Raw genomic sequence first — 20,920 nt, forward strand, 5'->3', positions numbered from 1 at the left:
CATTTTATTCAGATTTATTTTTTACCTAATGTCGTTTTCTGTTCCAAGATGTAGGCTTTTAAAAAATTTACTTTTTGTACTTACTTTGTATTAAAGCAAAGTATTTCAATCTCATCATGTATATTTCCTGCTGAAGTCCTAGAACCATCTTTTCTCCAAAGATCCCTTGTTTTCTTTATTAGATAGTCATATTAACAACCAAGATTTTACACTAAGTGTGCTCATTGCCGCTGAAGACTTACTCACTTACACAGCATATATACATATACATGCTGTGTAAATATATATGCACATAGTAATCCATGTATTTACATATTTATAAATATTTCTATATGTAACCATCTTTAATTTTATTATCCTAACCATGATTTCTTACTAATGTCTCAACTCTAAGCCATTAATAAATGTATCATTCTAGCCTCTTCCCCTTGATTATCTGTAAATTTCCTGTCCAACAATGAGAAACCTGATTTCACCATGCATTATCCATTGACTTGATTATTCCTAATGGTATTTTAAGTGTGTTTAATATCATCTGATAATTTTAATTTTTTTCTAACATCATATAAACATTTTATTCTGAGACTATATGTTTTACTACTTAATCTTTTCAGCTGTTTTTCACTTCTTATCTTTTGCCCTATTAAATTTAAGGATTCAGCCTGACTCATACATATATTGTTCAAGTCTCTATTCTTTTTGACATTATTTTCTAAGATTCTTTGTGTACACATTGAACTGCATCAGGTGATCTCTTACAATCAGTATGTATTTTAATATAATAGGACTTGGAGTAAAACACTTTACAGACCTTTGAGCAATTTACAATAATTCTACTATCTCATATATATTTTAGGTGTATATGTGTGAATGTGTATGTGTTTGTGCTATCATCTAACATCCATGTTTGTAAGCCTCTGATTATACATTAAAACTCACCAGATATGATAACAACTCTTTGAAATTCAAAGAAAAATCTATCAAATACCTAATACAGGTTTGTTTAACATGACTTTATGTAAAATATATTGAGAAGAGGTAACTGATTGCATATTTTTCTTTGAGAAAATGACTCTTTTTATTACTCATTTTATCATATACTTTCAGGGATAAGTTATATTGAAAAATAGATTCTGCCTATTTTGATTAGGCAATACTATAATGCATTGTAGATTTTGTGCATGTCAGATGATTTCTTATTTGAAGATGATAAATATGATCAATGATAGTAAAACAGGTGTTTAATCTTATTTTTTCAGTAGTAGGTAGAAATTCCTTTAGCTCCATTCATGCTTCATTGACCAGTAAGGGGATATTCAAAAAGACTCTTGGCTTGATCAAACTTCAGTCCTACTCCTGAATTTTCTCTTAGGCCCATCTCTGCACCTCCTTGGAAAATTTAGTTTGAAGAAGAACACTGCCAGGTCACTTTAGCAAGAACTTCCCAACATTTGATATCTGATCATCCTGCATATCTGATCAATCTTCTTATCCTTCAGTATCCCTTAGATGATGTCTCATGACTGTGGCTTGCCTTCAGTACAAATCCTATTAGGTCGGTTCAGCTAGAATCCCACTAACTCTTAAGGTTCATGCTTAGTAATTTTCCATGCACTGGCATCCCTTACCACCCCCTGCTCCTTGATTGTAAATTTCCAGTTGTGTATGCTGTATTCTGAGTTGAACCCAATCTCTCCTCTACTGCAAAATCCGATACTATGCAGTAGTCCTGATTAAAATTTACCTTACTACTTGCTTTAACAAGTGCCACTGAATAAATTTTCTTTAACAGTATGAAAAGCCTGATCATGGAATTGATTTGTAATCTATGACCAAAAACTAGTGAAACTCTTACCAGTGCTTCAGAACCAGCAGACCCATTTAGCTAACTTAAATACCAAAGTAGATATTTCAATTGTGACTTATTTTGCATAGTTTCACACTTTCTCATTGCTGCATATTTTACATTGTAAAAGTTATTTATGTATTGATACTATTAAAATATTTTGGAATAATACTAATATTTGTAAGATTAATATAATTGACAGATCCATGGGCTAGTATATTTTGGTCACATTGATATACATTAGAATTGCCAAGTTTTCCATAGCTATTATTTATCACAAAATTACCCTCTTATTCTTTGTAGTCTGAACTGAATTTGACCAGTTGGTTTAAATGGAGGCTGTTTTTTGAGAATGAGTCTGCTTATTGGGGTTCTACTATGTCTTTTTGAATAAATTAATATATCTAAGACTTATATGGAATTTATGTTCTTTTGCACTAGTTTACATGTTATTTATATATTAACACATCTAATCTTCACAAGAACTCAAGGAGTTTGATTCTATTATTTTCTAGGTGAAGATAGTGAATAATAGAAAGAGCTTTAAAATTATTTAAGATTGCACAGCTAGACAGTGGCAAACAAAATTTGACCTTACCTTGGACCTAAATACGAATTCTCTACTTAGGCACTGTATTTGCTATGTGTCACCTGAAATATGATCTCTTACCTTCTGGTCTATTTCATTTGAAGGATAACAAGAACTTAAAAAAAACTGTGAAGTAATATTAGTAGATAAACCTGGATTTTTAGAATTTTCTCCCATGGGAAAAGTGGTAGTGTTGGTATTAATTTAACAGCAAAATTTAGGTATTTCACCTTCACATTGTTGGTGCCTTTACAAAATACATAGCTCTCAAAATATTAATGCTCCTGAAGCTCAAAGCTATTGGTAGTTAATTTGATTATGCAAACTTAAAAACAAATATAAGTAGGATAAAGTTTTGGTGCCAAACAAAACTGAATTTTCATAGACTTCACTGGTGGGAGACAGAAAATCTTCTTAGTTATGAGTTCTCGTGGCATGGGGTTCTGGGCATATGTTTTGACTGAGGATAAACAACACAATTTAATCTAAACAGAAAATTAAGATATATTTAGCTAAGAGAGCTTCCATTGATTGTATGTGTTATATTGTACCGTGACCCAAATACTGTTTTGGTTCTGTTTTATATTTCAATAAATTTTTTTTGAATAATATGATATTTATGGAAAAGTTTCAAAGACAGTTCAGAATTACTGTACACATCTCACCTAGTTTCCTCTATTATTAACAACTTGCATATCTATGGCACAGTTATCAAAACTAAGAAACTAATACTAGTGCACTATTGATTAACCACGCTCCAAGATTTATTTGAGTTTTATTACTAATTACTTTTCCATTATTGTACTGTTTCTTCTCCAGAATGCAGTCTAGAGTATTGGATTTATTTGCATTTAGTTACTGTGTCTCCCCAGTCTCCTGTGGTTTGTGACAGTTTCTCAGTTATGTCCTTTTTATTTTTCCTTTTACTTTGATAGTCTTGGGGTAAAATGGCCAAGTATCCTGTAGAATGCCTCAATGTGAGTTTCCTCAGTGTTTTATTTGTTTGCTTATTTGTTTTTTTATAATTAGATGGGAGTTATGACGTCTTGGACAGAATACCACATAGGTGATGTAATCTTACCATGGCCTATTATAGTACCTACTTGATGGCCCCCGTAATGTTTCATCGCCTGGTTAAAAATAGTGCTTGCTAGGTATTTCTTCTTTAAGTTGCTATTTGTCGCTTTTCTAGCCTTCTCTTTGGAAGTGAATCATTAAGTTTACTCCGACATCAAAAGTGGAGAGTGGGGAGATAGGAATTGTGTACTACTTTGTGGAATAAGAAATATCTGCTTCTATTATTTGGAATTATTTTGTAAGAAAGATTTATCTCTTCTTTGCCATTCATTTACCAAAGTATTCTTTAAACACACAAATAAATTCATTTTTAAACCATCATGTTAGCAATTATTTCTATCACTTGTTGCATTGGTTTCTCAATTTAATTAACTGAATTAAAAACAAACAATTGTGAGCATTATTGCTTTTCTTATGTGATATATACCTTAAGAGCATTACACCATTATTGTAAAATTGCCATTTGAAATTTTCCGTGTAATTTATTTTGAGAGTGGTAAGTGATAATAAAAATTCAGTGAGAAGACAATTATAAAACACACAAATAGTATACCTAAAATACATATGATTCAACATACACTTGTGTACACATAACATTACAATAAAGATGTGCATTTTCAGATAAGTTCTGCAGTGCTGATGCTTACAGATACCCTAATCTCCCCAGGTGGGAAATGTCTGCTTTGTATTACTTCTGATACTACCAAGGTAGAGTGGTGGTAAAATAAATGCTGCTAGAAAATTCAATGACTGTAAACAAACAAAACACCAGAATAAGTCTGGATTTGCTTTATTTTGCCCATGATTTTTGTTTAAACACTGTATGCAGAGTTCTTTCATTTAAGGATGTTTAAGCTCTATCATATTTGAGAAAGGCACTTAAGTTAAACTGATAAAAATGAAATTACTGTCTCAAAGGCACTGATGCAAGTTTAACTAGTATATTTCTGGTGCTGATTTCCTTCAGTATAGGGTTTTAAGAAATGATAATAAGTGGATATTATTAAGACTGACTCACCTGGTTCAAATTTAACCCTAGTTCTGAGTTATGCTTTGAAAAAATTACTCATTTGTATGTTTTCTTACATAATTGGAACCTATATGACTTTCTGCTATATTCTTTAGATTTGTAACTAGAAAGGAGACTAAATAACATTCTTATAAAGAATCAGTTTTAACAAATTCTTCATTAAATAGATAAAGAATAAAAACTTTCCCTAAAATTTCAGAGATTAATTGTGAAGTAAGACTTTTACCCAGTGGCCCTTATAAAGACAAAGCTGATTCAATTCAGTGCTCTTGTCTGAACACAGAAGGATGCACTTCTATTGGTGATGATACCAAATTATCTGGTCTTCAGATATATTCACATATTAAAATATTTTTAAACATAAATATACATAAGTATTAAAGATAAGACTATAAACGTAAAATTTTTGAAAATTAACTAATTATATAAATGTATTTTTGAATAGACATAGTCATCTTATTCTAACTTTTAAGTGACAAGAATCCAGATTCAAACTTCTTACTCAGAACTCAACTAATATTTCACCTAATCCTCCCATTTTGCAGATAGGAAGTGCACTGAGAAATATTAAATTAATAACCTCAGCTCACCTAAGCTCAGTTCACAAAATACAGTTTTAGTTAGTTGAGTTTTAACTTTGGTTTAGAGCCCTAAGTTTAATTCTGTGATAGTATCTATTTGTCAGCCCTAACATGTGAAATATCTAGGTACGGTATAGATTGCACAAGCAATATTACAGAGTAATTTATGTGATGAGTCATGGGGTTACTGAACCAGTCAGGAATTATAAGACTGCTGCTACATAGAGAGAATCAATTAAAAACAAAAAGGAAGCAAAGCAATGTGAGATAAACAGAGTAGATGTGTATGACATTCTTAAAAGCATCTGTTTTAAGATATCCTGCTGGTAGGAGAAAAATTAAATTAGATTCAAATATAATTGTGACATATTTTAGAATATGAAATGTCATTCTGTTTGTCAGGTAGGCTTGTGTTACTTGCATTCACAGCAGTTACTATTTTTTTTTAATTCAAGAGTGATCTAACAAATAGTCTGTATTACCCCTAATATCAATGCTGAAATTTTAAATACTAGGTAGAAAATATTAATCTTCATGAAAGTGTTTATATCCTTGGAATGGAGAATTTTTCTCTCCATGGACAAACGGTTGATTTTCTCTCCTATCTTTGGGGAAATGCGAGATTTAAATTTACTTTTATAATCACGTTTTTTCAAATGTATCTACTTTCTAAGGAAAAAATAATAGAAGAAACTGGGATTTTGGAAATAAATACAATAAAAGACCCATCAACTAAAGAGTGAATTATTAATAATGTGCATTTGAAATGCTGCATCATGTTTATTTGAAAAGTAAATAATTCTGTCGTATCAGATCATCTGAAAAACTGACAAAAATATATCCAAAGTAAGCTTATGTAAATATATTCATACAATTTATAATGGAAATATAAAAATATACTTATGATATTTATAATGGAAATGTTTAATTCACATAATAATATAAATATGATTTAATTAAAATATTTCATAGTTGATAAAATATTTTAGGCTTTTAAATTTTACTTTGAACCAGTATAAATAGCTTTTTTTTTTTAACATTTAAAAGGAAAATATCATTAGCTTAGCATTTTACAGGTTTTCAAGCTCTACAAGGGGAGAAAAATGAAAACAAAAACAGCATAATTTTGTATTTGGAAGTGCAATGATTAGGACATAAATTATAATTATAAAATAATTAGGTTATATTACATCATATTATTGAAAGAAGTCTTCTAAACCAGCCTGATTAATGATTGCTTCTTTTGTTTTAACAGTAACACATTTTCAAATCTATAGAAAATAAAATATTTAACATCTTACCGTCTAATTAATATGCTCATCTTTAATATTTTGGAGACCTCTCACTTGTATTATAACAAACACTGAAATCTAAGTGTCCAATGTGAACCTTTTCATGTTGGTAGCTTTGCAACTGTTACATAACACTAATGCTGATGGCACTTTGCCATCTGACCATCAGTTTTACTTTGGGAACAATGCAGTTATGGTACTGTTGTCATGAGAGCCTTTCATTTAGTATTTTATAATTTTATGCTTATATTTTCTCCATACTAATATATTTAAAATAATTTTAAAACTTTAATATTGTAAAAATTTTGAGGATTTGTGTGTGTGTATGAGTGCAAGAATTTGATATTATGTCAAAAATTGTACAGTCATCCCTGAAGTAGATGTCAATATTAAGAGCTGAGTAAATTATTTCATAATATAGACTTACTTATAAAAGACAAAGTATTTCTAATATATGAAAACATGATTATGAATGAAAAAGAGATAAACATAAAACATATGAAGCTTGCTTCTTACTGAGGTATAATAACACTTTTAAAAGAACAAAAAAGCTGGCAAGACACACAAAGACAGATTTTCTCATTTCCTCCTTTGGCTTTAGGGAGAAAATGTACTGTGCAGTGGAACCCTGGCTTTGGCTGGACTCAAGACCGTATGTTAAATTAATTAATGTAAATTATATTGCTTTTTTAAAAAGCATATATTCCATTTCCCATCATGTAAACCTCTGAACCCACATATATACAGAACATGGACAAAACTACACACTGCTTCCTGCTACTAATAATAATCAAATAAAAGATAATCCCTTAGTAGGTAAACTCAACCTTAAACAAATTTAACTCATATTAGGTGAGTAAACAGATGGAGCTGGCATAGTGCCTTAAAGGTCAGGAAATTCAGACTTGGTAGAGCTGATGAGGTGGAAAGGCAAGAGTATACCAGAGCCGAGGATTGTCTGGAGAAAAACTCTTTGTTTCTATCCTCACCTTCAGTAATGATCTTGGATTCTTAATGGAAAGTTTTGAACAAAATCCATATTTTATGATGATATATCATGAAAAGAAGAGCCAAATCATAGAATACAAAACGGACTGTGTTGATTAAACACCTGTAGTACTTAGTATTTATCTTCCTTAACTTTACAAGGTTCTGCCTATAAAGCCAGCAAAATGGATTAAAAACAGATTTATGAAGTAGTTGATATTATTACTTTGTAATTTTAACTATAGTTTATCGTAAATAAAATATTAGGTATTTTTATTTTGGATTTGAAGAAAGCATACATAAAGTTATTAAAATTAGTGAGCAACCTATCTGGGATTGACTTTTGTTTTAAGATTTCATGTTCTCGGAAACACAAAGTGTACGTGTAAGGAGTTGTTGGTTCTGAGATTGTAAATACAAATAAGGCGCTTCCCTTTATTTGCTTTTATGTCTCTTCATTATTCATTCTTTTGAAACAATGATTAAAAGTGAAGTTGTTGGCAAGAAAAGCAGATGGTTTTTACAGCAAATAATTATATTTTCCCATAAAACACATAGAAAATGGGGATTTGTTGGACAACCTCATGTATTTGGTTTAAAATATTCTGTTGTCAAATCCATTTTACTCAACTAACAGAAGAGAATTTGTGTTAACACTAAGATAATCATTATTCCTTTTCTCATTGGTCATGTCCACAATTAGCAAATGCCTTTTTAATTTGAGAAAATCAAGTAAGAAAAAATACTTGAGATAAAAATGTTAGTATTGTTATGGGATCTTTGGGTGTTGCTTTTCTGGCCAGAAACCTCTGTGGCCGATGGTGCCTTTTCCCGAGTTCTTGTCCTCCACCCAGGAAGAATGAGGTACGCAGACAAGTGGAGGGAAAGCAAGATGAAGAGGAGCTTTATTGAGTGTTAGAAAAGCTCAGAGGAGACCTGCAGGTGGGTAGCTCCTCTCTATAGGCAGGTCATCCCTTCAAGTGTTCAGCTCTCAGCAGAGAGGAGGCCCTGGAGAGGCAGGAAGCCCTGCCAGTTTTCCATGGGCGAGCCTGTAAAAGGCACCACAGTCCCTATTCCAGTCTGTGTTACCGGCAGCCTGGCCCCTAGCTTTCAGGCCCTCCCTGGACTGAAGGTGGGGCCTCACTGGAGACCCATCCCCTTTTTAATATGAGAAAATCAAAGAAGAAAAAATATGTGAGATAAAAATGTTAGTATGACTAATCTTCCTTAAGTTGATTATTTACATATGACTCTTTTATAAACCCATAAACAAAAGAGTTTACCTTGTGTTTAACAGAGAACAATCTTCTCCATTATTAGTCATTAATCTGAATTTACTTTTTCTTTCAGTCTACTTTAGCATGCAGTTAAGAGTCACAATTATGATGCCAATATGTGTTTCTGGACTTCAGAAGAACTTAATACCACCTCAGTATACCTTGCCTTGTGGGTTATCAATAAATATTTCATATCATTTTGTTTCTTTAAGTCTTAGAAATATGTCATGTGAAGTATTAAGATAGTCATAGTTCTCCAACCTGAAGAATATATTATGTGAGAGAATTAAATAGCTTTTCCTGAATAATTTTTTCATGATAAAAGTCACTTAAAAACCTGTGAGCAGATCTCATTTCCTAGAGCACTACCAGCTCCCGTTCCTTTTCTATACAATTTGGCTTTGAAAATCCATTATCTATCTATATATTTTTATCAGTGTAGTTTAAAAAAGTGGCTGGTCATTCTTCACTGCTGAAGCATGTTGAAAGTCATTTCTACTTACCAGATTCAGTAATTGGGCAAGAACAAATAAAGTACATAGGAATCAGTGTCTCTGCAAAGAGACTAGTATAATTTTTGCAAACACTATCACTAATTTGTTTTATTTTCATGTGTACATCCACAAGATTGAACAAGTTGAGCACTTGATGCAAAAAATATAATTTGATTATTTTCCTTTCTCTGAAGATTTCCTTGTTATGTCTGCACGGGTTGGATACCAAAGGGTCTATGATCTCATTGGTCATATTGTAAAAAGTCCTCTGGTCACAGTGGCCCACAGAATATTCTCAGTATATAATTATCAAGTTTTTTAGCATAAGCCAAACTTACAAAATCCTGTTCATTATTCTGGAGTACCTTAGGATTATTTACAGCAATAGTAAAAGAGAGAAATTTCTAATTAGAAAACATAAATTTGTTTATGGAAATTCAACTTTATTCTTTACATTTGCTAATTTCAGGATTGTACTTGGGCAACTGAGAAGAAAATGAGGGTGTAATTACAAAGACACTTCTTGAATAGTACCATCTTGAGATGTTGACATTCTGTAGGCTCAGCAGGTGTTCAAAGCTGACACATTGTTTCATTAAGTGCTTTGGTGGAATAAAGTCTGGTTTTCTAGGAAACAGCCCCTGACATGATGTGGTTTACCTAACGTAGTGATTCTTTTTTTTTTTTTTCTTGAGATGGAATCTCACTCTATCGCCAGGCTGGAGTGCAGTGGCGCAGTGGCGCGATCTTGGCTCGCTGCAACCTCCGCTTCCCAGGTTCAAGCGATTCTCCTGCCTCAACCTCCTGAGTAGCTGGGACTACAGGTGCGTGCCACCACGCCCAGCTAATTTTTGTATTTTTAGTAGAGACGGGGTTTCACCATGTTGGCCAGGATGGTCTCGATCTCTTGACCTTGTGATCCGCCCACCTCAGCCTCCCAAAGTGCTGGTATTACAGGAGTGAACCACCTCGCCCGGCAATGTAGTGATTCTTACCCGAATCAATAATGAGTCTCAGCCCCTGATCACTTCTCAGGCTGTGACTGTGGCACTTCTCTCTTTCTGGTTAGAAGTGAGTTGAAGAAGAGCAAGAGAATGTTCAGAGAAACATGGGAGTAACTAATATAATCTCCCTTCTCAAATTATGTATTACCAGAATTCCTTTTTCTTATGGCCATGATCAACTAGTGCTGACAGAAGTATTATTACTTATACTGTTCATGTTATTATTCATTTTCCTTGATTATTCTTGATGCTTATTATTGTTAATGCGAATATTTTGATTATTTTCTATTTCCCATTTTCTTAATTTCTGTTAACTTTTAAATACATATTTATTTCATATACCTAATACATTTAGTTTGTTCTTTTAGCTTCCAAACAAAATTATCAACATAGAAGAGACAACACAATTTTAAAAATCTACAGTAGGGCAGCAAACAGTTTCTGCATTTGAAATAACAACAAATGTTAGAATAATTATTAGTATGTTTTTATGTCTTTGTGCCACATACTGTGCTATGAATCACTTCATTACCCAGTAGGGTAACTTAATGTTATGTTTAGGCTGAGTGCAAGGAAACCAGGAATATCCAATAAAGGAATGGGTATTTACATCCGAAAGTATTGGGAAAATCATGGCGAAGGAGATGACTGTATTACATAGAAACATGGAAGGAAATTATAGGAAAAGGGCAGAGCACAACTAAACACACAAGCAAGAAAGTAAATGGCTTGCTTTGGGAATAGCTAGCAACTTTTCTTATTAACACCATATGATCAAAATTATAATGAAATTTTAAAAAAATGAAACAATGCAGATGTTTATGAAAATAAAAAGGATAAAGAAGAACTGAGAATTTTTGTCTTGATTGTAAGCCTCTGTGAAAACTGTTAGATGTCAAATTTCACAAAAAGATGTGGAGAAGAATATTCATTATAGAAAACAATAAAACAGGAGTTAAAGGCCAAAAATTCAAGCTAAAAGCTGTTATAAGAAATTGATAAACAGTACTGTACTCTATGAATCTATCTATGTCCTTATCTATGCATCTATGTTTCGCAGAATGCAAGTGGAGGCTCTGAAACTTCTTATCCAGCCTCCTTTACCTTTCCTCCACCTTTCTTCCTGTCAATAAAAGGAAAACTCTATTTTAACTCAGAAATATTTTGCTCAGAAAAGATCTCAGAAAAAAATCTCAGAAGTGTTTGTGGTTCAAAAATCTGTTTCCTTAAAAACTTAACTTTTAAATACAGTGAAAAGTATTAGATCCTCTTGTACTTCTGATTAAACATCTTTCTAACTTATAAAACTAATTTGTAATAGTATCCATACTCTTTCCAAAAATGTTCAATATGCTTCTTTATTAAAATAGAAGACATATGAAGAATTTACCATAATGAAAATATCTTATATTGTTGATTGAAAATATTTCACTAATTATTATGTTTCAATGTCTGTGACTGTAAAAATGAGAGAATTATACTAAATAATTGAAATAGACTTTGCTAGCTCTAATTGATGTGAGTCAATGCATTTTTGTTATTATGAAATAAAAACCCAGTACATTTGTAGAAATATAAAAATGATTTCTAAATTCTGTAATTAGGTTACATCTAATGAAATTAAACATTTTATTTTATTATTTTTCTCTTCATTGGCCAAATGTTACATTTCTCTAATTAAGTAATAGGTGGGCTAATAGAAAACACCTTATATTCAAATATCTGTCCTTAATGTTTTAATGGACAACTATACATTTTCCAAGTGCTGAAATAGGAAAAATAAAATGTATTAGAAACTTTGAACCTGGTCCTCAAAGCAATACCTATTTCTGAGTAGCCAATATCACCACATAATTCTGTTGTGCAATGAAACTCAGAAAGTTTTGTAGTTGTTGTCTTTAAGACACTCTAAATCTAAATATGTAGGGTAAACCACTATGCTTCATTGCCAGGGAATTAGGCATACTGATTAAAAGTCTTTCAATAGTAATAAGACTCATCTATATATCTCTCAAAATAATGCCACCAACTCCCTCGCACATACTTTCTTAAGTCAACATCCTCTCTTCTGCATTAAAAATGGAAAATAAATATTCTCTTTTTAAATAACTTCTATGTGTTCTGCTCAGAAGTTGTACCTCAGCCTCTTGTTTCCTCATTTATGTTCTGATCTGTTGTGAGCTATGGCCCAGTTGGTTGCTGGTTACCACTTAAACAGAGACATCTATCTCACTTTTTGCAAAGGATGAAGGGAAAGGTGATATAAACAAACCACATTTCATTCTACTGACTTCTACTTTTTCTCCACAGCAATACTGAACAATGCCATGTGAGTGGGTCTGACAGAAAAATTAAAGTTTAATTGTGCAGTAAGTATATGTGCAATAAATATACTGGGGTGCAAAACAACACCATATCTACTTATTTTTGAAACCGAATTCAAGCTCTCCCATGCAACTATTCTTAAGGATGGGATAAAATTCATTCTCAGTCATGAACAATGGTTGAAATGAGGAAGATTCCTATTTTTTTATAATCCTACTTAAGACTCTAGAAGAAAGACTATTCTTCAGTCCACCACACCAAGTCTGGAATGATGTGTTCATTGATCCAGGGTACCTTGAGATAGCTTCTCTCCTCTCTTTGACTCTAGCTTAAATTCAGTGATCATTTTAGAGCTGAAGAGTGGGACACCCTGAGTGCAGTCTCCAGGAGACAGCACCACAGTCACTCCTGGGGACTCAAGAAAGGGTATGACCCATAAAGTCTTAATTCTCTTCCTAGTTCCTGTTGGACACTTTTTAGACACCCATCCTCCTGCTTGTGCAAATTCTGCCAAAGTTTGTCTTTAAAATATACATTAATATCTTAGGGTAGAAAGTGTCTTCCTTGGATTAAAGACATTAACACATCTCTGAGGAAAGAAGATAGAAGTTCATCTTTTCGTCCTTCCACACACCCAGAGCAATGGGAACAAATCAAAATTAATTTATCAGTTATCATTCTGCCGCATACGATTTGTCCCATTGTCTAGCATGAAGAAAGCAAAAGTGTATGTGGATAGAAAGGGGCACCTAAACGTTTTACCATTCACATTGATCAAAGACTTGCACAGAGAAATGTAAAATTTTAATTGTTTATTTATCTTATTTTTTCCAACTTTTAGTTTAGATTCAGGAGGTACATGTGCAGGTTTGTTACATAGATATTTTGACTCATGCTGAGATTTGGAGTAAGAATGACCACATCACCCAGGCACTGACTATAGTTCCCAATAGTTTCATTTTCAACTTTTGCCCTCTTCCTCCCACCCACCTCTAGTAGTCCCCAGTTTCTACTGTAGCTATTTTTATATCCATGTGTACTCAATAATTAGCTCCCATATATAAGTGAGAACATGCAGTATTTGGTTTTCTCTTTCTGCATTAATTACGATAATGGCGTCTAGCTACATTCATGATGCTGCAAGGGACAAAATTATTTTTGTGTCTGCATTGTATACTGTATGGTATACATGTACTACATTTTCTTTTTTTTTTAAATCCACCTATGATGTGCACCTAGGTTGATTCCATATCTTTGATATTGAAAATAGTGTCTGTTAAATATGTGAATAGATTTGTCTCTTTGGTAGAACAATTTGTTTTGCATATATACTCAGTAATGGGATTGCTCGGTCAAATGATGGCTCTGTTTTTATTTATTTATTTTTTTCTGAGAAATCTTCAAACTGCTTTCCACAGTGGTTGAACTAATTTACATTCCTATCAATGGTATGTAAATGTTCTCTTTTCTCTGCAGCTTCACCAGCATCTGTTGTTTATTTGACATTTTAGTAACTATTCTGACTGATATGAGATGGTATCTTGCTGCGGTTTTGATTGGTATTTATCTGATGATGAGTTCTGAGGATTTTTTATATGTTTGTTGGTCATTTGTATGTTTATTTCTTCTATATATGTCTAGCTAGCTTCCAGCACCATTTAAATAAGAATTTCATTCCTCATTGGTTATTTTTGGTGACTTTATTGAAGACTAATTAGTTGCAGGTGTGCAGTTTTATTTCTAGGTTTTCTATTGTGTTCCATTGGTCTATGTGTCTGTCTTGTACCAAAACCATGCTGTTTTAGTTACTGTAGCCATATAGTATAGTTTGAAGTCAGGTAAGGTAGTGTCTTCAGCTTTGTTATTTGCTTAGGATTGCTTCAGGTATTCAGATTCTTTTATGATTCCACATGATTTTTAGAGTCTTTTTTTTTCTAATTCTGTGAAAAATGGCATTGGTAGATGAAAGGAATATTGTTGAATCTGAAGATTGCTTTGGGCAGATGGCTATTAAAGGTATTGATTGTTCCAGTCTATGAGCATGAAAAGTTTTTCTATTTGCTTTGGTCATCTATGATTTCTTTTAGTAGTGTTTTAGAGTTCTCCTTGTAGAGCTCTTTCACTGTCTTGGTATTATTCCTAAGTATTTTATTTTGTTTTTGGCTATTGTAAATGGGACTGCATCCTTGCTTTGGCTTTCAGATTGGTATGAATAAATGCTACTGATTTTTTTATATAGTATCCTGACACTAACTGAAATTATTTATCAGTTACTGATGCCTTTTGACAGAGCCTTTAGGGCTTGCTTTGTATAGAATCTTAACATTAGAACAGAGAGATTTTTGACATTTTCTTCCTATCGAGATGTCTTTTATTTTTTTCTCTTGACGGATCATTATGGCTAACACTTTCAGTACTATATTGAATAGGAATGGTGAGGGTGAGCATCATTGTCTTGCTCCAGTTCTCAAAAGGAATGGTTCCACTTTTTGCTGGTCCAGTATGATGGATGGCTGAGTTTGTTACAGATGGCTCTTAGTATTTTGAGGTATTTTTGTTTGGTGCCTTGATTATTGAGGAACTTTATGATGAAGCCATGATGGATATTATTGAGAACTTTTTCCAAATCTATTTAAATGATCATATGGTTTTTATTTTTAATTCTGTTTATGTTGTGATTTATATTTGTTGATTTGCATATGTTGAATCCAACTCACATCCCCAGAATGAAGCCTAATTGTTAATGATAAATTAACTTTTTGTTGTGCTGCTGGATTTTGTTTGCTAGTATTTTGTTGAGAATTGTTGTGTCTATGTTCATCAATGATGTTGGTCTGTAGTTTTATCTTTTATTGTTTCCTTGTCAGATTTTGGTATTAGGGTGTGATGCTGGTTTCAGAAAAGAGTTAGAAAGCAATCTTTTCTCAGTTTTTTGAATAGTTTCATCAAATTGGCACCAGATCTTATTTGTAATTTGGCTATGAATCCATCTGGTCCAGGGCTTTTATTGGTTTCTAGGTTTTTATTACTAATTCAATTTCAGCTCTTGATATTGGTCTGTTAGGGTTTCAATTTCTCCCTGAATCAATTAGGAGATTGTGTGTTTCCAGTATGTATTAGTTTGTTCTCACACCTCTATAAAGAACTAACCAAGACTAAGTAAATTTGTAAATAAAAGAGGTTTAATCGACTCACAATTCCTAGGGAGGCCTCAGGGAACTTACAGTTATGGCAAAAGGCAAAGGAGAAGCAAGCACCTTCTTTACAAGGCAGGAGGAGAGACAGAGAATGCAAGAGGGGAAATGTCATACTTTAAAATCATCAGTTCTTGTGAGAACTCACTCACTATCATGAGAACAGAATGAGGGTAACCACCTCCATGATCCAATGACCTCCTACCAGGTCCCTCTCTTGACATGTGGAGATTACAATTTAAGATGAGATTTGGGTTGGGACACAGAGCCAAACCATATCATTCTGCCCCAAACCCTCCCAACACTCCTATACTTTTCACATTTCAAAACAAATCATGCCTCCCTAACAGTCCCCCAAACTCTTAACTCATTCCAGCAATAACTCACAAATTCAAGACCAAAATGTCATCTGAGACAAGGCAATCCCATTCTGCCTATGAACTTCTAAAATAGAAAACAAGTTAGTTACCTCCAAAACACAATGAGGGTACAGGCATTGAGTAAATGTTCCTATTTTAAGTGGCAGAAATTGGCCAGAATATAGGCACCACAGGCCTCATGCAAGTCTGAAACCTGGCAAGGCAGTCATTAAATATCAAATCTCCAAAATAATCTCCTTTGCCTCTGTATGTCACTTCCAGTTCAAGTTGATGCAAGGGGTAAACTCCCAAGGCATTGGGCAGCTCTGCCTCTCTCTCTCTCTGATTCTGCAGGGTACAGGCCCCACAGCTGCTTTCACAGGCTGACGTTGAGTGCCTGCTGCTTTTCCAGGCGTATGGTGTAAGCTGTTGGTGGGTCTATCATTCTGGGGTCTGGAGGATGGTGGCCATCTTCTCACAGCTCCCCTAGAAAGTGCCTCAGTAGGGACTCTGTGTTGTAGCTCCAACCCCACATTTCCCCTCTGCATTGCCCTAGTAGAAGTTCTCCATAAGGACTGCATTCCTGCATCAGACTTCTGCCTAGACATCCAGGCATTTTCATACATCCTCTGAAATCTAGGCAGAGGTTCCCAAACCTCAACACTTGTCTTCTGCATACCCTCAGGCCCAACACGATGGGGAAGCCACAAAGGCTTGGAGCTTGCACCATCTGAAGCAAAGGCCCAAGATGTACCTTGTCACCTTTTATCCATGGCTGGAGATAGAGTGGCTGGGACATAGGGTGCCATGTCCTGAGGCTGCAAAGAGCAGTAGGGTCCTGGGTCGGCCCATGAAACCATTTTTCCCTCCTAGGCTTCCAGGCTCATGATGAGAGGGGCTGCTGTAAAGATCTCTGGAGATGCCCTGAATACATTTTTCCCATTGTCTCAGCAATTAACATTTGGCTTCTCAATACTTATGCAAATTTCTGCAGCCAGCTTGAATTTCTTCCTCCAAAATTGTTTTTCTTCTACCACATGGTCAGGCTGTAAATTTTCCAAACTTTTATATCTGCTTCCCTTTTAAACATAAGTTCCAAATTCAAACCATCTCTTTGTGAATGCATATAAATGCATGTTTTCCGAAAAAGCCAGGTCACCTCTTGAATGCTTTGCCTCTTAGATATTTCCTTTGCCAGATACCCACATAATCTCTCTCAGGTTCAAAGTTCCACAGATCTCTAGGACAGGGGCAAAATGCTGCCAGTCTGTTTGCTAAGGCATAGCAAGAGTGAACTTTGCTGCAGTTCCCAATAATTTCTCAATATCCATCTGAGACCATTTCAGCCTGGACTTCATTGTCCATATCACTATCAGCATTTTGGGCAAAACCATTCAACAAGACTCTAGGAAGTTCCAGACTTTCCCACCTCTTCCTGTCTTTTTCTACTCCCTCCGAATGGTTCAACTTCTGCCAGTTAGCTACTTCCAAAGTGGCTTCTACATTTTCAGGTCTCTTTATAGCAGTACCCCTACTTCTGGTACCAATTGTCTGTATTAGCCTATTCTCACATTGCTATAAAGAAATATCAGAGACTGGATAATTTATAAATTTATAAATTATAATTTATAATTGACTCACAGTTCCATATGGTTGGGGAGGACTCTGGAAACTTAACAATCATGCTGGAAAGCAAAGGAGAAGCAATCACCTTCTTCACAAGGTGGCAGGAGAGAGAGAGAGTGTGAGGGGCGAATTGTCACATTTTAAAACCATCAGCTCTCATGAGAACTCACTCACTATCATGAGAACAGCATGGCAGAAACTGCTCCCATGATGCAATCACCTCTCACTAAGTCCCTTTCTCAACATATGGGGATTACAATTTGAGATGAGATTTGGGTGGTTAAACAGACCCAGGCCATATAACAGGAATATGTCCATTTCCTCTAGATTTTCTGGTTGGTGTACGTAATTGTCCCTGAGCACCTTTTGTATTTCTGTGTGATCAGTTATAATGTCATCTTTGTTATTTCTGCTTATTTGGATCTTTTTTACCTTTTTTTCTTTATTATTCCAGTAGGTGATCAATTAATCTTGTTTATTTTTTCAAAGACCCAACTTTTGGTAACCTTGATTCTTTGTATGGATTTTTGGTCTCAATTTAGTTCATTTCTGCTGTAATTTTAGCAATTTATTTTCTTCTGTTTGCTTTGGGGTTCTTTTGTTCTTTCTTTTCTAGTCCCTCCAGGTGTGATAATCGATTATTAATATGATATTTTTCTAATTTTTTGAGGTATCCATTTAGTGCTTTAAACTCTGTTTTTGCTGTATCCCAGGGATTTTGGTATGTTGTGTCTTTGTTATTCATTTCAGATAAGTTTTTGATTCTTGCCTTAATTTTGTGGTTTACCCAAAAGTCATTCAGGACCAACTTGTTTAATTTCCGTGTAACTGTGTGGTTTTGAGAGATCTTCTTGATATTAATTTCTAATTTTATTTCACCTTAGCCCAAGAATATGGTTGGTATGATTTTGATTTTTTTGAATTTATTGAGACTTGCTTTATGAGTATGTGGTCAATTTTGGAGTATTTTCTGTGTGCAGATGAGAAGAATGTATATTCTGTGGTTGGTGGTTAGAGTGTTCTGCAGATGTCTATTAGGTCCAGTTGGTCAAGTATCTAATTTATGTCCAGAAATTATTTGTTAAATTTATTGCTAGATCTGTCTAATGCTGTCAGTGCTGAAATCCTGTGCTATTACTGTGTGACTTGCTAATTCTTTTCTTGGGTCTAGAAGTACTTGTTTTATGAATCTAGGTACTCTCATGTCGGGTGTATGTATATTTTGGATAGTTAATTCCTCTTGTTGAATTTGAGCCCTTTATCTTTATATAATGCACTTTTTTTTCTCATTTTTTACTGTTGTTATCTTAAAGTATGTTTTATCTACTATAAGAAGATAGACCTCTGCATTTTTCTATAACTCTTTACTTTGAGCCTAGGATTGTCATTACATATGAGATGGCTCTCTTGAAGACAGCACAGAATGAGTCTTGTTATTTTAATCCAACTTGCCAGTCTATGCCTTTCAAATGGGGAGTTTAGATCATTTACCTTCAAAGTTAACATTAATATGTGAAGTTTTGATCCTATTGTGAAGTTGTTAGCTGGTTGCTTTGTAGTTTCTGTTTTCTGGTTACTATATAGGTACTATGGTGGGCTGTGCATTTAAGTGTATTTTTGGTGGTAGCAGGTATTGTTCATTTGCTTCTATGTTTAGAACTCCCATAAGGATCTCTTATAAGGCTGAACTTGTGGTAATGGATTGCCTTGGTGCTTGCTTATCTGGAAAAGATTTTATTTCTCCTTTGCTGATTAAGCTTATTTTGGTGGGATGTTAAATTTTTTATTGCAATTTCTTTTCTTTAGAATGCTAATAAATGGTCCCCAGTCTTTTCTGGCTTCTAACGTTTCTGCTGTGAAGCCTGCTATTAGCCTGCTGTATGTGATCTGGTCTTTTTCTCTAGCTGCATTGCAGAATTTTTCTTGAATGTTGACCTTGGTGACTATATGCCTTGGTGATGTTTACTTTGTATAGTTTCTTGCAAGTGTTCTGTGGATTTTTTTCTATCTGGATGTCTACCTCTCTAGCAAGATTAGGGAAATTTTCATGAATTATTCCATCAATTATCTTGAATTCTTTCCTCAAATATCCAGTTTTCTTGGTTGTTTATTTTTTTCCCTTCTCTCACTACTACTACAAACTACTGGTATGCCAGTAGTTTGTAGATTTAGCCACATTACATAATCCTATATTCTTCTAAGATTCTGTTCAATTTTTTGTTTATTTTTATCTGTGTTAGTTTGAAACTCTGGTGTTCAAGCTCTGAAGTTATTTCTTCTGCCTGATCCAATGTGTTGATAAAGCTTTCAAGTGTGTTTTGAAAGTTTGTAAGTTTCTCAATTTAAAAATGTCTGGTGATTTTAAGATTTTTATCTTTTTCTTCATTTTCTGGATTGCTTTAGAAGTTTCTTTGTGTTGATTTTCAAACGTTTCTTGGATCTCATTAAGCTTCTTTGCAATCTATGCTTTGAATTCTTTTCTGTTATTTATGAGTTTCCATGTTGGTTAGGGACCATTGCTGGATAACTAAGGCCATTCTTCGATGACGTTTTTGCATTTGGATTTTTCATGGTGCCAGTATTATTGCACTGGTTCCTTCCTGTCCAAAGATACTAGCACTCCTTAATATGTAATTATTATCATACTGGTAGAATCTGTTTTTACTTTTTCCCCTGTACTAATATCTCCCTATATATTTTTTCCCTTTCCCTTTCCATCCCTCCCTATGGGGTGTGACTGTAGAGAATGCCGAGTAGAGTATTTTGGCTTTGCTTCTGCAGCCCTGTGCACTTCCGTCAGTAGGTTTTATATTGGGCTGTGCAGTTTGACCCACCAGCCAGCAGATGGCGCATATAGGTAAGAGCCGGCTTTCTCGCTGTAGATGGGTATATACTTTATTCTTGTTTACTGTGAGTAACCCTCTCTTTTGCCTCAAGCAATGGGCTGTTTCGTGGAATGCACAGTGGTCTGAGTTCCCTTCTCATCATTAGGAGGGCAAGGCCCACGATGAGGGGCTAGACCTGGCAGGTCTGCCTATAGGTCCCCTGATGGCAGGCAAAAACACCAGCACCAAGGGAGAATCCAAAGTAGCCACCAAGTCCCCAGAGGATTGTCTAAGAGTAGAGCTGGGAAGCCTTCTCAGCCCCAGGGTCTCTGCATAGGGATGGGACAGCCTAAACTACTAGTCTTTGAGATTGTTTCAGTTGCCTGGAGATCTTCCTGAGCGTCAAATGTTAAG

Source organism: Pongo abelii, chromosome 6, assembly GCF_028885655.2.
Source record: "Pongo abelii isolate AG06213 chromosome 6, NHGRI_mPonAbe1-v2.0_pri, whole genome shotgun sequence".
Taxonomy (NCBI): Eukaryota; Metazoa; Chordata; class Mammalia; order Primates; family Hominidae; genus Pongo; species Pongo abelii.